This window comes from Rhineura floridana, chromosome 1 (genome assembly GCF_030035675.1).
Source record: "Rhineura floridana isolate rRhiFlo1 chromosome 1, rRhiFlo1.hap2, whole genome shotgun sequence".
Taxonomy (NCBI): domain Eukaryota; kingdom Metazoa; phylum Chordata; class Lepidosauria; order Squamata; family Rhineuridae; genus Rhineura; species Rhineura floridana.
The window spans coordinates 178807462-178827618 of NC_084480.1; the positions used below are offsets into that span (position 1 = coordinate 178807462).

General features: G+C 41.9%; 1 long non-coding RNA gene across 3 annotated transcripts in view; it reads right to left on the reverse strand.

The window, feature by feature from the left end:
• Positions 1–603: 603 nt before the first annotated feature.
• The window catches only part of LOC133365752 (uncharacterized), a 36499-nt gene continuing 16945 nt past the window's right edge, over positions 604–20157 (reverse strand). Inside the window, exons 2-6 of one of the 3 annotated variants that reach the window (XR_009758315.1) lie at positions 13066–13153; positions 7623–7682; positions 2515–2638; positions 1959–2012; positions 604–1118 (exon numbers count right to left, since the gene is read on the reverse strand). This is a non-coding gene — a long non-coding RNA (uncharacterized LOC133365752). Of the gene's footprint in view, positions 1119–1765; positions 2013–2514; positions 2639–7622; positions 7683–13065; positions 13154–20157 lie in introns of all 3 variants that reach the window. The other 2 variants (XR_009758317.1, XR_009758316.1) reach the window with 2 other exon arrangements.

Below are 20157 nucleotides of genomic sequence, written 5' to 3' on the forward strand. Positions count from 1 at the left end.
TTGGGGTTGGACCGACTTGTTTAAGATTGCACCTTTCTAGAGGAATTAAAGCTGACACTGCAGGTATTTGCTGCTAGCTTGAAGTCTTTCCCTCGCTGCCAGCATGGTAAGGAGGAAGGGCTGTAGCTCAGTGGTAGCGCATCTGCTTTGCATGCAGAAAGTCCCAGGTTCAATCCCTGGTCTCTCCAGGAAGGGCTGGGAGTATTCTTGCTCAGAAACCCCTGCAGTCTACAGTGCAGACAATACTGAGCTAGATGAACCAACGGTCTGACTCAGAATAAGGCACCTCCCCAGGTTCATAGGAGGCAGAAGAAGACAGGTAAGTGATATGGGGTACAGTGGGTTCCTCTTCCATGGCCACACACGACAGGCATGTTCTACTAGATCGTCTAAAATGCACAGACTAAAATTGGGTTGTACAATGTCACAGGGAAATTCAAGAAGGAATTACACCACCAGACATTTATTTAAGCATGCATTTGGTGGAAACATGGGGCAGACTTTTAAAAATAAAACATAAATAAGAAGCTTACTCCTCTCAGGAGCAAGTTTTGCCATGTCATCAACTAGATCTTTAGAATGATACAGCTGACACACCAGTCACATGATTCATGGTTTTATTTTCTACCTCACCCTCTATCAAAAATATACATATGCTGATATAGACATCCTTCCTTATGTTCAGGGCTTATAAATAAGCATGATCTTGTCATGATAGGATTAGGAGACACACAGACTTCTCATAACAACTTATTATACAAGTATCGACGAGGATTGAGCCAGAGGGGCCTAGTTTTATGTTTCATCAGTATCGAAAGGCACCCCCCCTTTTGTGCATTTTTGTTAAAGATTGCTGCAAAAGAGCAGAGAAGTATTCATCTGTTCCAGTGATATTAGCATGGAGCGAAATCTTATTGACTACATTACATGGTGACATCATCATCTTCATTATGTGATCTCAGCTTGTCCCTGAGGAACGTCAGATGAGAATTCAGCCTATGTATCACCACTAAGCTCTGGCCAAACAAAGGAAGGAAGTTGCTGCTGGAAGACTAAGTACACCAGGCAAGGGAAACTCCTTGCACAGGCCACAGCTAGTCAGGTGATACTTCCCAACGCTAAAAAAGAAAAGAAAAAAGCATACCAATCAGTTTAGCTTTCCAGCATGAGTGACTAGGAAACCTACTCTTATTAGCACAGGAAGCCCCCTTTTAGTGTGGAACATGGAAAACAAGGGAGCTGGCCATGGAGGAAAGCATGTCACCCTTCCATGGGACGTTTGCTGTGTTTTTGTGGCGTGCACTGAGAAAGGAGGCACCTTTCTTATAATGCAGCACAGAAGCCAAATGTGTGTATGTTAGAGAGTGACGGGGGGAGGATGTGGGGTATGTGTGTGCACGCACTTGCACAGTCACACACACACACACTTTGGCCCAACCACTTTGGGCTTTGGTCCTGCCCACCACTGGTACGTGGAGGTATCCCACCTCCATCCTAGACTTCTTCCCCCTCTGCCTTTGCTTTCTACTGAACATTCTGTCCTGCTCTTCAGAGACAACACCCCCCTCATCTTTATCTTCGCCACTTACAAGGCTAACTAGTAAGCAGTGAAGGCTATCTAAGAATACAGGTCACATCTACTAGCCAGGAGGGAGGCTCAGACAAATCTGCCTGGGGGTAAGGATGCCATGATGGAATTAAAGAATTTGTTTTACAACTGGACATTGTGAAGAGAACTAGGCAAAGATACACAGAGCCCCTTAACTGCTTCTCTGTCGAGTTCTGAAAATATTTTTTTCCCTTTCCAACCACCCTCCTGCAGGCAGAACACTGGTCTGGTCTGCAGTTTCTTCCTGGCAGGGTGGTGCACTGCGACCTGCATCATTTCCTAGATGGTATTGACTGCTCATTAATCAGCATTAGCAATGCAAGAAGAAGATGCAATCTGCAGGACCCACATCGTTCTGGAAAGCTGGAGAGGGAGTTTGCAGCAGACTCCAGAAATACTAGGCCTGTTGAAATAAAAGAAATCTTAGCTGATTAATTGATTACTCAATTAAATTTCCATAACTGCATATGGGTAAGAATAATAATTCTGAAGCAAGACTTTGTTTCTGCATGTTGCACACGTGTCATAATAGGTCTCATTTTAGAAGAGGCATTCTCTTCAATGCAGAAGGTGGGATACCTCTTTTAAGGTTGTGCCTATCATCTACAGTTTTTATTATTTTTAAATTTAAAATAATACTTTAAAAACAGTCTGCTGCCTGATTAATCTGGGGCATCGTTTTTAAATTAAAAGGTTTTTTTAGCCTGCAAACCAATACCCACTTACCTGGGAGTAAGCCTCACTGAATCTAATGGGACTTGCTTTTTTAAAAAAATTAAACAATAGTTTTCATTAACAATAATGTCACAATCCAACATAAGAAACTTACAACATAGGTTACAAGTTGCACTCCATAAAGTAATATCAGTCACATCCTGTGACCACAAAAACACACTGGGACTTACTTCTGAGTAGGCATGTATAGGATTGCACTGTTAGTGGATTATCCTAATGCAGCCTTGGATTACCACTCAATAAAATGCTAGCTGAATGAATCCTCATTCTTTTCCAGCGGCTTGCATCAAGAAGCTGCAACACATCAAGGTGGGAGTGGGAAAATCACAGGCGAGGCACTTGGCATTTGCAAAAACCACTCAGAGACCTGCACAATTATTGTAAAATTAAAAATACATTCTGTGCCCAATTCCAGAGGCCAAAGCTGAGGATCTGGTATGTTGATTTTGCAGGGTGAGGATTCCTAACAAACTTGTTGATGTCCTTCTACTTAGGAGAGTTTCTTTCTTTCTTTTTCTGTCTTTCTTTCTTTCTTTTAGAGCTTATAAGAGCTTTATCTAGTTTAATCTGAATGGAGGTCTTGATTGAAACCTTATCCTGATTGTATTTCTTAAACATGCACTTGCAGTGCTATATTTACATATGTGTCACCCTTAATTTAAACCCTTCATAACTATATTTGATCCTTTCATTCATTCATTAGGAACAAAGCAGTCTCTCTTTGCCTACTGGTTTGGAAATTAGTCTCATAAGTAACTACTTCTAAGGATCATTCAGCAATCTTTAGGTATGATTAATTAAGCCATCTTCTATGGGTCGGGGGAAGGAAGCCATGAACTAGAAGGTAGCTCTGCTCCCTCTTCTTCAAATGGTGAGAAGGTTTTGTAGCCTTTGGAAAGTCAGTTTTCTTCTGAGGAGGAAGAGTTAAATGGTATTTTATAAAAATTAATATTAGGTGCAGGCACTGGCTAATCAATATGATCAGTATTTATTAGCTAGCAAAAAGCTAGCACAATGCTTACCATTATGACAGGCAACCTGTATGTTGCAGGGATATGGGAGGACACATATGAGACAATGTTTATTTGTGTGCATTGTGCAGAGAAATGCATTGCATCTCAGTGGAGGCTGGACCACCCATTATCAACAATGGATCAGGGGAGAGGAGATTTCTCCTGCACTACAATGGTATCTCCAAATGCAACACTGTTTCTCATAAGTGTGAATGCCACTGAAGTTAAATGGGAGAAAGGAGAGACAATCCAATACACACTTACCTGGGAGTAAGTCCCACTGAACCCAATGGAGCTTACTCCTGAGTAGACATGTACTGGATTACAGCAAAAGCATCTTATAACTACTTGGAGGAGCAGGTTTTCACTCTCCATTATTATTATTATTATTATTATTATCATCATCATCATCATCATCATCAATAATATTTATATACCATTTAATATGCAAAATCCCTAAACGTTTACATAAAATACCATAATGGCATAAAAATGGCATAAAAAGAATATACATACAATATTTCTTTGTATAATATATCAGTAAAGACACCAACAGTCTGGCCAATTTCAGTCCATTTACTTTGTCTCATGAAACTTAATGGGAGCCACTGAGGCCCATGCTTGGTCTTAGCTGCAGAGCCACATTCAGCGTCCTCTTTCCTGATCATGCTGGGGTGACCAATATGGTCTCCCATTGAGGCACTGACATGATTAAAGTTCCTTAACTTTTAAAAAAGATGAATACATATAATAAAATAGGCTATGCATATAATCTAAAAGCCACCCTAATGTGCTTAAGAATGGTATTTTATTTGGGAGAATGTTTATATACAGCCCTTCATCTCATTGGGTTTCAGGGCAGTGTAGATAAATATAATAAAACAGAATCGGGATAAAACAGCAGATAAAATCCTTAAAACTAAGATGTGCACAGACCTGGGTAATTAAATTAAAAGTGCTTTTGACTGGCAACATACAGATTGTGATACTGGCCTTGGGTGAACATGCACACCCTCCTGAGGAAGATATAATTATTTGAAATAATGTATAAATAGAGATGCAGCAGATTGCCATATCCATTGTGACACCACTACCACCCCAAAACAGATATGGTGCCCCCATGCTAAGATGCCCTCATTTTACTCCTTTCCCCTTATGGTGGAACTACTTGTTACTCTTCTCCTTTCCCCCATAAGTGGCAGGATAGCAAACCATATGTTATGGTTTCATTATCATTTCATGCATCCCCCAGTCCTAACCAGCACCAGTTAATGATGGGGGTAGAGGGGAACTGCACATTGCAATGGCATCACAGATAAGTGAACCAATATTTTGTGAGGGGGAGGAATCAGCATGGAGATGGCATTTTTCAAATAGGAGGTTCATGTTCTGCAAAATGTTGTCCTTTGGTGAGCGAAGCAGGGGGCCTGACTGAAAGGCATCTATGCATGGATCCTCTTGATGGAAAACCCCATGCTCAGACTACATGCACATATGCATTTGGATGTGCTCCAGCCTCCAGCTTTGCAATGTGTCTTCAGGACCACGCTAGATTTGATGACATAGATAGGGTGAAGAAAGCATTTCCAGCCATATTTGAAGTGAATGTCCTGTGTGCCAGTGTGACCAGATTGGGATGAAGGCTAATGTGGTTGCTTTCAAAGCACTTTTAAAGATGCTCTCCCCTCCCTCCCTACCCCCAGGAAGGATCCTATCTCTGCGGGGGTAGCTTGGCGCTCACAGAAGGAAGGGATAATTGGAGATAAACAGGTGCTTTCTTCTCTTTAGAGGCACGTGAGGTCAGCTCTTAAGACACAGTGGAGGATAATAGGAGTCCTTTTGCCTTTCAGCCTTTCCTCCTGACCACCCAGTAGAGGAAAAATCCCTGAGGTTTCAGATATTTTGCACTGGAAAAAGTAATATGCAAATGTTGTATTTACTATGAGGTTGCGCATTGACCGAGAATGTTCCATTTGATAACAGTAAATCATTCTCTCTTGTTGCTTTTTTCAATGGCTTCATACATTAGATATCCATTCAAGTTTAATTAACCTTAGAACATGATATCTGAGATTTAAATGTAGAGGAAGGAGGATCATTGAAACCACACAAATATATATGGATCATGGAGCCAAGACCTACTTTTTTGCTGATGTTATACTATAAAGCTGATGTTATGCTGGTGATACTATATAAATTACTATTGTAAGGTCAATGACATGGAAACATATACAAAAAAACAACCACAAATACTTCTTATATTGGTTTACGTTTAACACATTTTCCATGGTGTGTATTTTATGTAATAGATAATAAGTAACATTAGTATTTAAGTAGTACATGCAGATCTGACAAAAAAATCAGATACTCAATAAACTGGGCACAGTATAAAAGTTGATGTGATCAGATCACTTGCACAGGCCCACAAAAAGTACTGGAACTGAAATAGCAACATATTCTAACAATCATCATAACTATGTATGAATTGAAATGGCCCCCAGCTGTGGGGGGGGGAAGATACTTTCCCTACTGTTGGTCCCATGTATATTGCAGAATAATTTAGCCATATCATACTGCAATGGCAATCATTTATGGAAAACTGCATATAAATCTTTAAAAATAGAAAAAAAATAAAATGTAAATGTACACACACTATTCATTCATAAACAGATTGTACTGTGTGCATAGTTATATCATTTAAACTTGATTTTATACCCCAAAATCAATCCATTCTTAGAGCATATAAATAAAATAACAACTAATTCTGTGTGTAGAACCTTAGCTTTTAAATATACCTCTGTGTTCTCATGTATCTATGGTGCTACATAAACATAAGCTCTTTTGCATATTTGGAAGCATTATATATGTGGGTTCTATAAAATTCTGTGTTGCTATGTAGGCAATCATGTGGATGTCTTTCATGCATTGAAAGACAATTGAACAGAGGAGGCAGTCCATTTGAGGGGTAAATTGCTCTACCCTGTATGTTTCACGCACACATGATTGTTATTCCTCAGGAGAATTTTATCCAATTGCCATGAGGAATTTTAAAAAGTAAAGTAACCACCTCTGAAATCCAATGAAGCATAAAATGGTCTGTTGCTGAACACCCATTACATTGCCACTCAATCGAGCAGACTAGCATTTAAAGTGTTTTCCCTCCTACAAATGTTTTTCTGAACTAAAATAAAGAAAAATTTACCAGAATTTGAGAAACCTACACCTGCAATCCTATGCTCATTTATTTGGATGTAAGCTTCATTACACAAAATGGAGCTTACTTCTGTGTAAACATGCAGAACAGGCCTGATCCAGCCCCAGGTAAATACTTTAAAAGGGAGACACTATGCACTCCTCACTCATTAAAACTGATGAAATTCAAATGGCTTAACTTTGGCTGGAATATGAACGAAGGACTCTCTGTTAGGGTTCTGGTGAAGACTTCTCTGGGACTCTTTCCATCTCTCTGAGAAAGCACAGGAAATGGGGACTAGCACAAATATGAAGATAAGTTGCAAGTTCAAACTTTTCAACAGAATATGTCTCTTGTTTCAGAGGGGAAATACTAAATCTACTTGAAAAAGAAAAAAAAAAGGATCAGAAACCTCTGAAGTAAATTAATACTGTAAACATGAATGGAGACTTCTGTGAATAAATCCAGGCCCAAAGTTAGCTGGAATCTCTGCAGCTGTGTTTTTATCTGGCCAGAGGAAGAAGAAGAACAACAAAAGAGGCTAAGAAGCCTTGGCTGATGCATGGGAAAGCCATTGGCCGGCAATTGTGACTGCCCTTCTGCTGAGCAAATAGTTCAAACTGTTCATTCCCATCTCCTATTCTCTCCCCGGTACATTGTTTGTGTCCTTGCATTTCATTCTGCAAGGAAGATTGCTCTCTGGGCCTATAAGCAAACAGTCCAGAAAAAGAGCCAACTAGCCTCCTTTTTTCCCTGGAGAACTAGCATTTTTAGTCTCAGCTCCAAGCTGTCAATGAGCTCGAGAGTTAATGTCAGTATCCTGAATTAATTGCTTTAAGCTGGAGCAGCCAAAATGTGCCACCAAATGGCCAGAAAATGTTTATTAATAATGTTTCCTTTTTTTCTGTTGGCTTTTGTTGTTGTTGTTTCAAGCTTTCCTTGCATGCTGTGCCCCCTTTTCTCTGCTTCAATAGCCTGCCCAACTGTAGGTTGCACTGGCTAAATGCAAAGCACTTGTGATGAATTACAAACGGCTCTCAAGGTATCATTAAATGGAGAGAGAAATACTTACATGTTCTGGGCTCGCAGCTGTCATTGACATCCTATCAAAAATATCACGTTAGCACTTGGACTGTAAGAACAAGGTGATGGATGAAAGAGTTAGGAATAAGCAAGATCATGTGTACACATAAATATCTTTGGAAAATTAACCCCCAAAATGGTGTGGAAATTACAAAGGAAAAAAGGCATATGAATGGTAAATGGATTTATGTTTAAACATGCTATATTTTAAAGTGCTTCCCAGTGTGAATGGCCCTCTTTAAGAGAATGAAATAATAAACCAATTTATATACCAATAGAGAGCTGAGATCCTGAGTGCCTTTGTGTAAATTTTCCCCCTTGACTTTTCATTATCTACCTGTGCAAAATCAATCTATATGTATGGGATCAACATACAATTGGAGAGATAAAAGGCGAAATAAAATGTGCTTTGCATATCCTGGAGATAACAGGCACTGTTCTTGCTTCTCCTCTGGTTTCCAGGCCTTTCTCTTTCCCTTTTCTTTTTTTAAAAACATCAGGTTGTAAAGGTAAAGGAAAAGGACAGGGCTATGTGGCAAGTGTTTACTTTTTTTGCCTGAAATATTGATTCAGTTAAATGAACTGTGGTTAATAAGTAACCAAGGAAATACCAGCTTAATTTTGCCCAGAATTTATTGTACTACAGAAGAGGGAAAGGTTTCTCTCCTTTCATTTTTGTAGGTTATGTTGCATTTGTTTGTAAAGGACATTTCTGTAAAACACAAACTAAAGGCATGCAGCAGTATTATGAAGCCCCATCCATTGCAACAGGAGAAAGTTAATCACTTGCTTAAATTGCTACAATTGAAATGTATGTGACATAAAAGTGCTTCAGTTTGGCTAGATTCTGCCCCGTTACAGACACCCTCAGGGTAATGCTGTGTTTCCAAAGAATAGGGAAACACTGCAAGCCCTTCGCCTTCATGCTTCTAAATCCCTTGGGCACTTGTGAAGGCCCATCCACTAGTAAAAGTGCATTGGAAACAGGAGGCACTCAGGGCCAGTTCACACATCCGTGTTCATCATTCCAATGGCAGCATTCATGTGAGTGAGCATTCACAGCTCTGATAGCAGAAAAACAGGGGCTTTTTTAGATGGGTCTTCAGCTGCAGAGTCTGCAAGCTTTCAAGGGTGAAAAGATAAATCAAGAGATGAATAAATATTTGGGAGCCATGTAACTATCTGCCTCTTTCCTGAGAGTGCATAGGAAAATGCCTTAATGTGAATTCATTGCCCAGTTAACACTCTCTAACTTGTCTGTCATGCCCCATTCAAACGTACTGCTAATGGTGGGAGAGATGCTACACACACACACATACCTGAGCACAATCCCATAGCTCTCAGGTGTGCACCAAGATATGAAACCATCAAAGTGAGGTCAGTTGCCTCAGTCCTTCCCAGACAAACATCATCTTTCCTTTCAGCAATGTGGCACGGAGGAAAAGACGTGTGCAGTTGTCCCCACCCATATGGTGCCAGCTTTGCAATGCACACTGCCACTACATCACTGCTGGGACCCATGAATGGGGCTTATTACCATCAGAATGGTTTTAAAGCATGTTGACAGGATATTTTCACCCTTTCCATTTATGTTTGGGGCTTACTAGGAATTTTCAGTGGTTTCAGATCCTTCCTACACTGGAAGGATCTGAAACTAGAACTCCACTTGCATTTCCCAGTATCCTGGGTATTCATTGAGCTCCTTCCATCTATTTTATTTGCTTCCTTATTTCCTTAGGCTGCAGTCAAACCCCTCCTTTGTGCTGGTTTGGGGGGGATTGGAATAGAGGTGTTCCGCCACCCAGCCCTGCTGCCCTCCAACAGCTTCTGCCCATGGAGTGATGCCATCATAATTCCATTGCATGGAGCTCCCTATTCTGCCTACTGAATATGTGGGTGAAACTACTGCCAGCTGGGGTGTAGTTATCCATGGTCACTGGGGGTCATAGCCCCTTACGTTTTTGAGAGCAGGGTCCCAGCAGGGTCCCTATGTGCAAGCCAATCAGTATGAAAGGGGAGCATGTTAGCCACTGAGAAGAGTCTTCTCACTTAGCTAACAGTGTGCTTCCTTGTCTTTTCATGCTGATTGGAGCCAATCAGAGTGAAAAGAGGTAAGTAAGTCACTGAAAAGACTCTTCTGAGTAGCTGACACACTCCTCCGTTTCATGCTGATTGGCTCCTAGGGTAAGTGAGAAGGGAGCTTCATGGCAAAGTACCTTGGTCCCCCAAATCCTAGGCCCACACTTGGCTCCATTTCAGAATTCTTAAAATCAAAACATTTCTTGCAGCTTTTAGCCCCCAGAGAGAGTGATTGAGCAGGGGGAAGCCTATGCACACAGCAGTCTTATTTTGGTTCTGTAATCCTGTAATTGCAACACAGACAGTGAATCCTGGGTGGTGTGGCTATCAAGAAAGGACCCTGCACTCCTGAATTTGCCACTGCACTACTGACTGCCAATTGGATTCCAAAATGGAGAGTGGTGAGGAGGGGCTGAGCCAGCCCAGGATCCACTAGGTCCTGAGCCAGTCCCACTGTAGTCACTTGTTGATTCAGGCCCAATTGCTGCACCAGTTCCAGACCAGGGCAGCTATTTGCTTTCCCTCTACCTTCCACCCCAGCCAGCATGAGTAACAACCCTGCGATGCCCCCACCACTGCCAGGCCAAGGTTTGGACTGTCCTGTTATTCCCTTACTTGATTTGTACAGGCTGTCCATTAACCTATGTTTTCTGGGCAGCTCACAGGGCAAAGAATAAGATTTAACATTAGAATACAATAGTTAAAAATACAAAGACAATAACATGCCACGTTAAAACTTTCTTTTCTGCCAGAGGAAAAATAAGATCAACCCAAATCAGGTTATAGCAGCTCAGCTTATATAATAAAGCACAATGCAAACACTGAGGCTGCAATCCAATACATGTCTACTCAGAAGTAAGCTCCACTGGGTTCAAAGGGGCTTATTCCCAGCTAAGTGTGTATTGGATTCCAGCCTGAGACACATTGTTTAAAAGGCCTAGGTGAATAAAAAAGTATTCACCTGGCACTGAAAAGACCATACAGAAGGCAAGCCGCTCTGGAGGAAGGGCAATTGCATAGCCAAGGTGCCACCACTGAGAAGGCCTTCTTCCTCTTGGCTTCCTGCAGCCATTGTGACATATGGAGCAGAGCTTCTGAAGAGAATCTTAAGGTATGGGTAGGTATAGGGTAGGCCATCTTTCAGGTAACCTAGACCTAAGCTGTAAATGGCTTCAAAGGTTACCAAAAAAACCCACAGCAATTTAAACTAAGCATAGAAACAGACTGTGAGCCAGTGCAGTTGATAAAGCAATGTTGCGATAAAATGGTCATTGCCAGTTAGTAGTCTTGTGGCTCTGTTTTGAACCAACTGCAGTTTTCAGACCACTTTGAAAGGCAATCCCATGTAACACACATTGCAATAATCTAAATAGGAGATTATCATGACATGGGTAACTGTGGCCAAGCTAACTCCATCCAGGAGGGTTGGAAAGTGAAAAAAGCGGATAAGAGAAAAATCAACTCATTCAAAATGTGATGTTGGAGGAGAGCTTTGCGCATACCATGGACTGTGAGAAAGACAAATAATTGGGTGTTAGAACAAATTAAACCAGAACTATCACTAGAAGCTAAAATGATGAAACCAAGGTTTGGACACATCATGAGAAGACATGATTCACTAGAAAAGACAGTAATGCTGGGAAAAACAGGAGTAGAAAAAGAGGAAGGCCAAACAAGAGATGGATTGATTCCATAAAGGAAGCCACAGACCTGAACTTTCAAGATCTGAACAGGGTGGTTCACAACAGATGCTATTGGAGGTTGTTGATTCATAGGGTCACCATAAGTCGTAATGGACTTGAAGGTACATAACAACAACAAATAAATTGTTGTATTGAAAAGTTACATGATGGGAGGGGGAATGAGTGCTGAAACTGACAGCTTTCCAGCTCTATAAATCAGACTGACAGGTTTGTTCCATTTAAGAAAAATTCCCATTTCAATCCATAGCCTCAAAGGCAATAAACACAAAGTTATTTTTCCATTTTCTATATTCCCATTTGTGGTTATATCTCCAAACGGATCATAAACAGGATTGTACAGTTATGAGCCCATTATGATCAAGCATTCACCTTCATGAATTTAACTTTTGGGAACACGGCATTAAGTCCAAAAAAAAAAAAAAACCCACCAAAAGTATAGATGTTTCAATATGAAACATTATTTCAAAAACTGAAATATTTGCACCTCTTGGTTCTTTTGATTTTGGCAGGTGTCAAATATGACATTTCATATGCTGCTTCCAGTTAAATTTTGCCAAATACCAAATCATTGCATGTCGGATTTCAAATGCTGTCAGTTACATCATGTAACTGTCATGTTAGCTATCAAATATGATTAAAATATTACATACAGTATCAGCTATGGAATGCAGTTAAATGCTAAATGTCATTGCATGTCAGCTGTCAAATGCAAAAAAATCTGGCAAATATCAAAATCAAATATCATATGTAATCAATATTCAATATTAGATAACATGCAGCTATTCAGAAACCATCCAGTGAACATTTCTACATCAAAATTTACAAGGAAGAATTCTGAATAAAGGCTTTGGGAGCAAGCTTGATTCAACTGCAGTATCCCACGCTACTGAGTATGCCCAGCTTCGACTGAAGACTGTCCATCCCCAACTGTGGGCAGAAACCAAGCTGGTGACCCTAAGTGCAGTAACTGTTACTGTGCCTCAAGACAAGAGTTGATTAAATAACTAAAATTAAACATAGCAACCTTCCACAGACTCTTTGCCAATCTAGCTTCTATGCTGTCCGGCAGTGGCTCCTCAGGGTCTCAGACAGACTCTTCCACATCACCTACTACCTGATCCTTGTAACTTTAAATGCTAGCCGTTGAACGTGGGACCTTCAGTATGCAAAGCATGTGTTCTGCCACTAAGTTTTGGTCCCCTGGACAAAAGATCCGTGCATAGGTCCATTACACTGGCCTTGCCTCCTTCCCCTGTCTGAAGGGCAAATAGCTTTGCTATGTCTTTGTACTGAATAACGTTGGATCATTAGTTCCTGATGAAGCGGCACAACAGTACTACTTCCCTTCAGAGGAGCCTGCTTCCACTGAAACTCTGCATGAGTCACTGCTCTGCATTTGCATCCTTCCATTTAGGAAGCAAAACCAGAACAGTGACTCCTGGTGAAATATAAGTAGACTAAGGATAAATAATTGTTGGTATTACACTCTAAAATTAAACTTGGGGAAGGGGCAATGGTGAAGAATGCCTTCAGTTTTCATTCAGGGGGTTGTGTGTAGAAGTTTGGGAAACACTTCTTTAGGTTAATGATGGCTGAGGGCCTGAATCTACAGAATCACAATCAGTGAGTTGTGGATTTTTTTACTGTTACCTGCAACAGGGAAGATTACACTCTCATGGTCCTGCTTGTTTGTCCAATCCAGCTGAGTGGATGCAATCCTCTTCTTCTGTCAACCCACCTACCAAAGCAGAATTAAATGCATCTTATCTGCTGTTAACTCAGGCTCTGTTTGCAACATCTGGAGCCACACATCTAAGACACGGGAGGGAGAATCAAACTACATCAAGTGCCCAGAACTGTGCATACAGCCAAATCCTACTGTTAGCTATATACAGTAAGTTGCAGGAGGTGCAAGTCGTTCTATAGTTGACAATGGAAAAGCCCTTGTTCACTCAGTATATACTTTTAATCAGTTTCCCAGTTGATTTCATGGTCCCAATCTCAGAACTCTATGATTCAGTGATGAGGCAAGGGATCTGTAACAATCAAAACCTCAGCATCTTCACAAAACTGCAGTTCCCCAGGTTTGGATGGGAGCCACGCCCTTTAACTTGCTCTCTATCCAGCTTAACTGGTCTCAACGCAAAATCTGTGATGTAAGAACTTTGAATTTCTACTAGGAATTGCCAGCACCGTCACAAAACTGCAGTTTCCACTATTCTTAAGAAAAAATTAATCACAGTTACACTGCGTTCAGACCAGCTTAAATATGTAATGTTTCACTCTTAAATCAGGACTATTCTGCCACAGGACAATTTGCTATCAATATTACAAATATGCTGACCCTGTTTATTTGTTTGTTTTCAGTATTTGCACCCCCACCTTTCAATAAGTAAATAAATGCCATAGCTGATCATGATGCATCATATGCATGCAGCATAGGTCACAGCGGAGATCTTAGACAGGATCATACAGGATTTGTGCCTCTGCAAGCATAGCCCCAGCTGCAAGGGCACTCGGCAATGATGTCAGAAGATGGTGGGACAATTTGGATTAAGCAGCAGGTTTTGAAGTTGAATGGCTGATGCTCCCATTCCTAAAGAGCTGAAATAACACCAGCTTGCTGGGAATATAGTTCAAATCAGAAACTTTCCCCTAGCCAGTAACTTATTTTAAGACTTGGTAGAAATTTGCAGATCTAAATTTAGAGCTATGCTCTGTGGCATCACCTCAGTAGTGTATTGGGGTGGGAAATATCTTTGCCAGTGCCACAGGTCTTGGTCTGGAAGCTCCCTTCCTTCTTTCACCACACCCTCCTTCCCATCTATGGCCATGAACCTTAAAAAAAACACAAGATATGATATAATATTTTATAGAAAGGTACCTCTGAGAAAGTACAGAGTGCCTATCCCCCACTACCAAACAACTGTAGTCTATCCTTACTCACTTACAACTGAGGAGCAAAACTTCCTTCTGGAGAAGGCAGGGCTCTCAAGAGGTCCCATAGCACTTCTGTTGTTTAAAATTGAGACTCCAGTTGATAGCCTTCTGAGAATACACTGCCCAGATATTAAAACATATGGTGGTCCTCTCATATCACTGCTGAACTTCAAGTTGGCCAGACCTGACCAGATCTACCAGGAAAGACATTAACCTGTGGAAGAGCCATAGCTCAATGGAATAAGGAGGGTCCATAGTCTGACTCAACCTAAGGCAACCCCTGATCAAGCATTCTCAGTTCCCTTTCAGGTCCCTCATCTTCTGCTCCTTTGAAAGAGGATGAAAGGGATGACTGGAGGAGCATCACTAGACTCTCTATGAGCTCAACTGCCATCAGCTTCAGGATCACAATCAGCCAAATCAAAAGTAAAACTCTCTGGGTCGTAGGTTGGGGTGAGAATTTGCATGCTTTAATGCTTCACCTTGGGGATTAACCCACTCGCTATATGTGGGAAACTACCATGACAGGGAAAAGGGAACAGTTTTGGTCTGACATACCTGGTAAACCTGCATCTGGGCTGTAACTATTTTAGACTACGGGTAAGGGTTCACATGATTGAATGCTCAAAAATCCCTGCATATAAAAAAGTAACACATCAGGGAAAGTGGCTCTAGCTTAAATTTCTAGTTTCCTAAACAGAGAGTTTATTTAGTTTTGTTTATTTTTTTAATGGAAGAGTATTAAATCATGTGAGCCCCACCTGCAGTGTGAAGTGATGATCTGGTAAAAGTTGAGTGCTTCTGTGAGAAGTAACCCTAAGTAAAACCTTTGTCACCAACATGTTATTTCTTTGCATACAACAGTTGTGGGTTCAGCAACACCTCTGTAGAGCAGCACTGAAACATGTGGTGCAGCCTAAAATGGAATATTCCAGCTTGATTCAGCCATGATATTTGATGCTATTGCTTCTGTGTAGCCTGCTCTGTTCCCTGGTGTCTGGGAAAATCAAGTCCCACACTGAAGAAAGATGTAAAAAGGACTGCAAAGAAATCAGGGGAGGCATGAAGGCAGTACTGACGTTAAAATATGGATGGCCTATTTTGAACATTAATGGAGTTCTACATCTCACTTGATAATGGAAGGCACTTTTATCTGTGTTTTTTAAAAAAAATAACATTAACATCATTTTTGAGGTATCTACCTAACTCTGGTAATGACTGAAAATATCTTTCGATGGTTTACCATAGTGGAACTCCTGAAGCCTCTGTCTTAGGTGTATCTTATCACAAAAACAAAGGTTTTCAGAGAGTCTTGTTAACCTGGTCTATCTTAAAGGTAATTCAGAGACTGTGCTTTGCTTAAACTGAAACTCTGGGCATGGGCAGAAAGTGTAGTTGGGTAGGGACCATCTCTGGTGGACTGTCTACTAATGGATAAGATTTCTTTCAAAGATTGCTTAACTGGCTGTACCGTAACCTAGTCCTAGGACATCCTCTTATGTTCTCAAGCAAGGATGCACATTAAGAATCACTTTGACACAAATTAGCAAAGCCTTCCTTGGTTTTGCTTTGTAAATTTTAAACACCTGGGTGGACAAGGAGGTTTCTGGTTTTAAAATTAAAAAAATATAAAACAAAGGAGACCAGGCAAGACTGACATCAGACCCCGGTGTAAACCATAAACCTGCACCATACACACAGCATACTCCGAAGCATATTTACTCCGAAGCACATCCTATTGCATTCAATAGGGCTTCCTCCCAGGGAAGTCTGCATAGGATTGCAGCCTTACACAGGTCTCGTCCTTTAATTTTTTTTAAAAAGCACTGGTCGAAATGTACGCGAGTAAATTATTTAAACCCGTGCTTAATTTTTCATTCGTGTTATCATTATTGGGGGGGGGGCGCGTTCGCGGATGTCAAGTCAGTTACTAATGAGCTAAACAACTGAGGCGAGCAATTAGCCTCCCAGTAATTAAATCGCATTTATGGGATTAACGCCCTGCAGTTGGAAACAAAGCCGAGACATGATCAGGAAATGCATGCGTTCCGAAGCATTGGCTGGATCCGAATTGCCTCTGTTTGTTTTGAAATCAGACAAAGGACGCGGAGAAGAATGTCAATTTCCCGAGACTGCTCTCCTTGAAAGGCTGCGCCCTTTTCTAGCACGGCAAAGCACCGCTTTCGCTTCCTTCTCTTGCCTCCAGACACGAGAAACGATGGGGGCAATAAGCGAGGCGATCTCTGTTCTGCCGGCTACTTATTACTTTCCTGGCTGATAACGCTTCTATTTTTCCACTAATTTCACGGTGGGGAGGGGGTGGCGAAGAAAAGTCAATAGAGAACTTCCTGGAAAACTCACTAAAGTTGATTCAAACAGTAAACAGGGAAGTTCGGATTGCTAGAGAGAAAATGTTTCCACGGTAGGAGGAAGAGCGATAAGGGGAGAATAATTAAGAGTGGCTGCTTCTCTGCGAGGACCGCTTTCTGTCAGCTCCAGCCGACGGACTTTTTGGCCAGTCTCGCCAACGATCGCCGCTACTCTCGAGGCCCTCATTTAAGGGGCGGGGCGCGGACTCTCCTTGTTTAAGACACAAAGAGTACGAGCCAGCCAAGGTGAAGCATTTTCAACTCGCGTGGCGTTCAACGGAAACGAGAAAGAAGTGTTTCAAAGCCTTCCACCGAAATCAGTGGGACGAGCAGCCCGATCGTGTTTGGAGACACATCTCATTGCATTCAAGGCCGCTAGCCCCCATGTTAGGGATCTAGAACTGCCGTGTGGAAAGTGCGGGACTGTGCCCCCTCCCAATAAATGTTTTGCAAAGCCCTGAAGCCCAAGCTGAGCGCTATATACAAATCAAATAACCAAATGATCAGCAATCCTGTTAGGAAAAGGTGTATACATCGACATTACTTAATAGTTTTCATGTCAGCGGCGGAGATGTTCGGTTTTGTTTTTAATGTTGATCACTGGAAAGGATCTGTTTGAAGCCCTTCTAGGTAAATCCAAGGGGGAGTCCAGGCACGAGCCTTGAACCGAGATGTTTGGCGCACCGGTTGGGATCGGAAATCAGCAGGCCAGGAGGAGAGTTTTGGCCCTCTCCCGCCCTTCCCAGGTCCCTATGACAGCCAAAAAACCCTGTGGCTCGGTGGCTCAAGCAAGAGCGCTTCACGGTGCGGATAACACCTGGGCCTTCACCCGTACTGTCTCGGCTCACCATTGCGCCGAGGTGATGCCTTTTAAAAGGCGGGGCGGGGGGGGATTTTGATGGATTCATGGGAGGGTAGTAGGTTTATTTATGCCAGCCTTTCCCAACCAGTGTGCCTCCAGATGTTGTTGGACCACAACTCCCATCAGCCTCAGCCACCATTGCCAAGGGTCAGGAAAGATGGGAATTGTGGTCCAACAACATCTGGAGGCACACTGGTTGGGAAAGGCTGATTTATGCAGTGGTAAGTAAAGGGAACCTCCGTGGAGAGAGGCAGAGCGGTACTGGAACAAAAGACAGAGAGGATGGGGATCATTCTCACAGCCTGCTTGCGAACTTCTGGAGCCATCCGAGCAGCCGCTGCTGGAAGATCCAGCAAGGCCATTCTAACTGGTCTTGTGTTCCCAGGTTTCAGGTAAGGGGTAGGGGTCGGCATTCCCCGCCCTTTCAACACATTCGTTTGAGTGCATTCTAATCCGCATGAAGGACTAGTTTTGCACAGCTAGGGCTGCAATCCAATCCATGTCTACTCAGAAGTAAGCTCCATTGGCTTCAACGTGACCTGAGAGTAAGTGTGCACTGGATTGCAGCCTTGAAGCAAGGATAAATTCGGATTAATTACATCAAAGCAAGAGAGAAATGGGCACCCTAAGTACCTCTATCTGGAATTATACATATTCGTTGTGGAAATTTGACTTCATATTGAGGAGCTGCATAAGAGAAATTAATAAAGAGTAGGTCTATAATAATTTACTAGCCATTATGATAATAGAACCTCCATATTCATAGGCAGTTTACCTCTGAACACCAGATCCTGTGGGTAAAAAAGGGTTGATCGTCTGCCTTCAAGCCATACTTGTAGGCTTTCTAGAGGCATCTGTGCAGCCACCTCTGAAAACAGAATTGTGGCTTCTCACCTTCATCTATAAGCTAAGAGACTTCCACTGCTCAGCTGATATCCTTGGGACTGGGACGGGCCTCCTTCTCACCAACTAACAGCACATGTTACTTTGTACTGTTGGGCTGTACTTCTTCAGCTTGTAGGTGGGGGCTGACATGATTGAATGTCCCCATCCCTAGCAAATCAGCCCAGAAACCTCCCTGGCATGCTAGCTTTCTGTGTGCAAGGAACTGCTTTGTACAGAGAAGCATTCATCCACACGAGTCCTCACCTGCAGTCTGAAGTGGCCTAGCCCAGATAGAGATTAAGTCCTGTCCCCCAATCTCCGGGTTGGGAGAATGGGGCAAGAAAGACCCAACCTGTAGAAGTATGTCTAAAAGATTAACAACGTCACTCAATCTAATTTGACAAGCAAATTGAATTAAATGAGACTTTGATTCACTGACGCCAGTTAACAGGCTTGGGATGGGGAGAGAATTGTGGCTCTCTCGAGAGCAGTTAAGAGAAATCTGGAAGAACATAATGGGGTGAAAACCCTATATATTAACTTGCTAGTTTAGGTGCTTACCCCTCCCTTTTTCCTGTGCTCCAAATGTAGGGACACCCCTTATCATAAAAAATTAGCATTTCTATTTCCAAAATATCCATACCCTACATTATACTGGAGGTTCCTTATACATTTGAGCACAGATCTTATTCCAGAAGCCAGATTTCCCATTAGTTGAGATTGCATCTGGAGGTCCTTAAAACAATAGTATACCACCCTTCATATTTTTTTAGGATTTCAGGGCAGTATACAATCAATAATCATACTAAAAATTCAATAATGAAATGATAAATAGCAGTCAATCAACTAACAATAAATTAAAATTCCTGTATAAATGAAACTGTTGCTGGGAGGCTTATGTGTATATTATTACATTCATATCCCCTCCTTACTTCATGGAGCTCCAGGTGACATACATTGTTCTTCTTCCCATTTTGTCCTCACAACAGCACTGTGAGGTAGGTAGGACTGAGAGACAGTGACTGGCCTAACATAAGTCACCCAGTGAGCTTCATGGCTAAATGGAGATTTGAACCCTGATCTCCAAGTTCTTAGCCCAACACTCTAATCACTAGGCTACTCTGTGGAGGATATTCAAAAGACAGGGTGCCACCACTGAAAAAGCCTCCTCTTTTGTTCCTTCTTTGATAAAGGAGGTACCCAAAGAAGAGCTGCAGTAGAAGATCTCAAACTGGGGCAGATTGATATAGGATGAGATGGGGGGTCTCCTTCAAGCATCATACAGCAGACTCCCATTTTGGTTTGACCAGCAGCATCTACTCTGAAAGAGGGTTTTTGCATTAATCAGAGGGCAACTAACCCATGGTGGTGCAACTCAGCAGCACTAAAGGAGAGTGAGCCCATAAAAATAGGTAGAAATGTCGAGCTCCAACTATGCATGTTTAAGGCCCTCCTTGTTCGATGCAGCTTACTCAAAAGTGTGGACAGGATTGTAGCCTTAAGAAAAATCTGTTGGGAGCACAATAGGTGGTAAGGAGTAACCAATGTCCATTGGGCTACCTTGAATTTTCTCCCCATGTACCCAGTATTCAGGAAGTCTCTGTCCCCCCATTATTGATCAGCAATTTTCCCCCTCAGAAATCTTTTAGTTATTTCCCAGCCAGCCTCATTTATATTACAGATTGG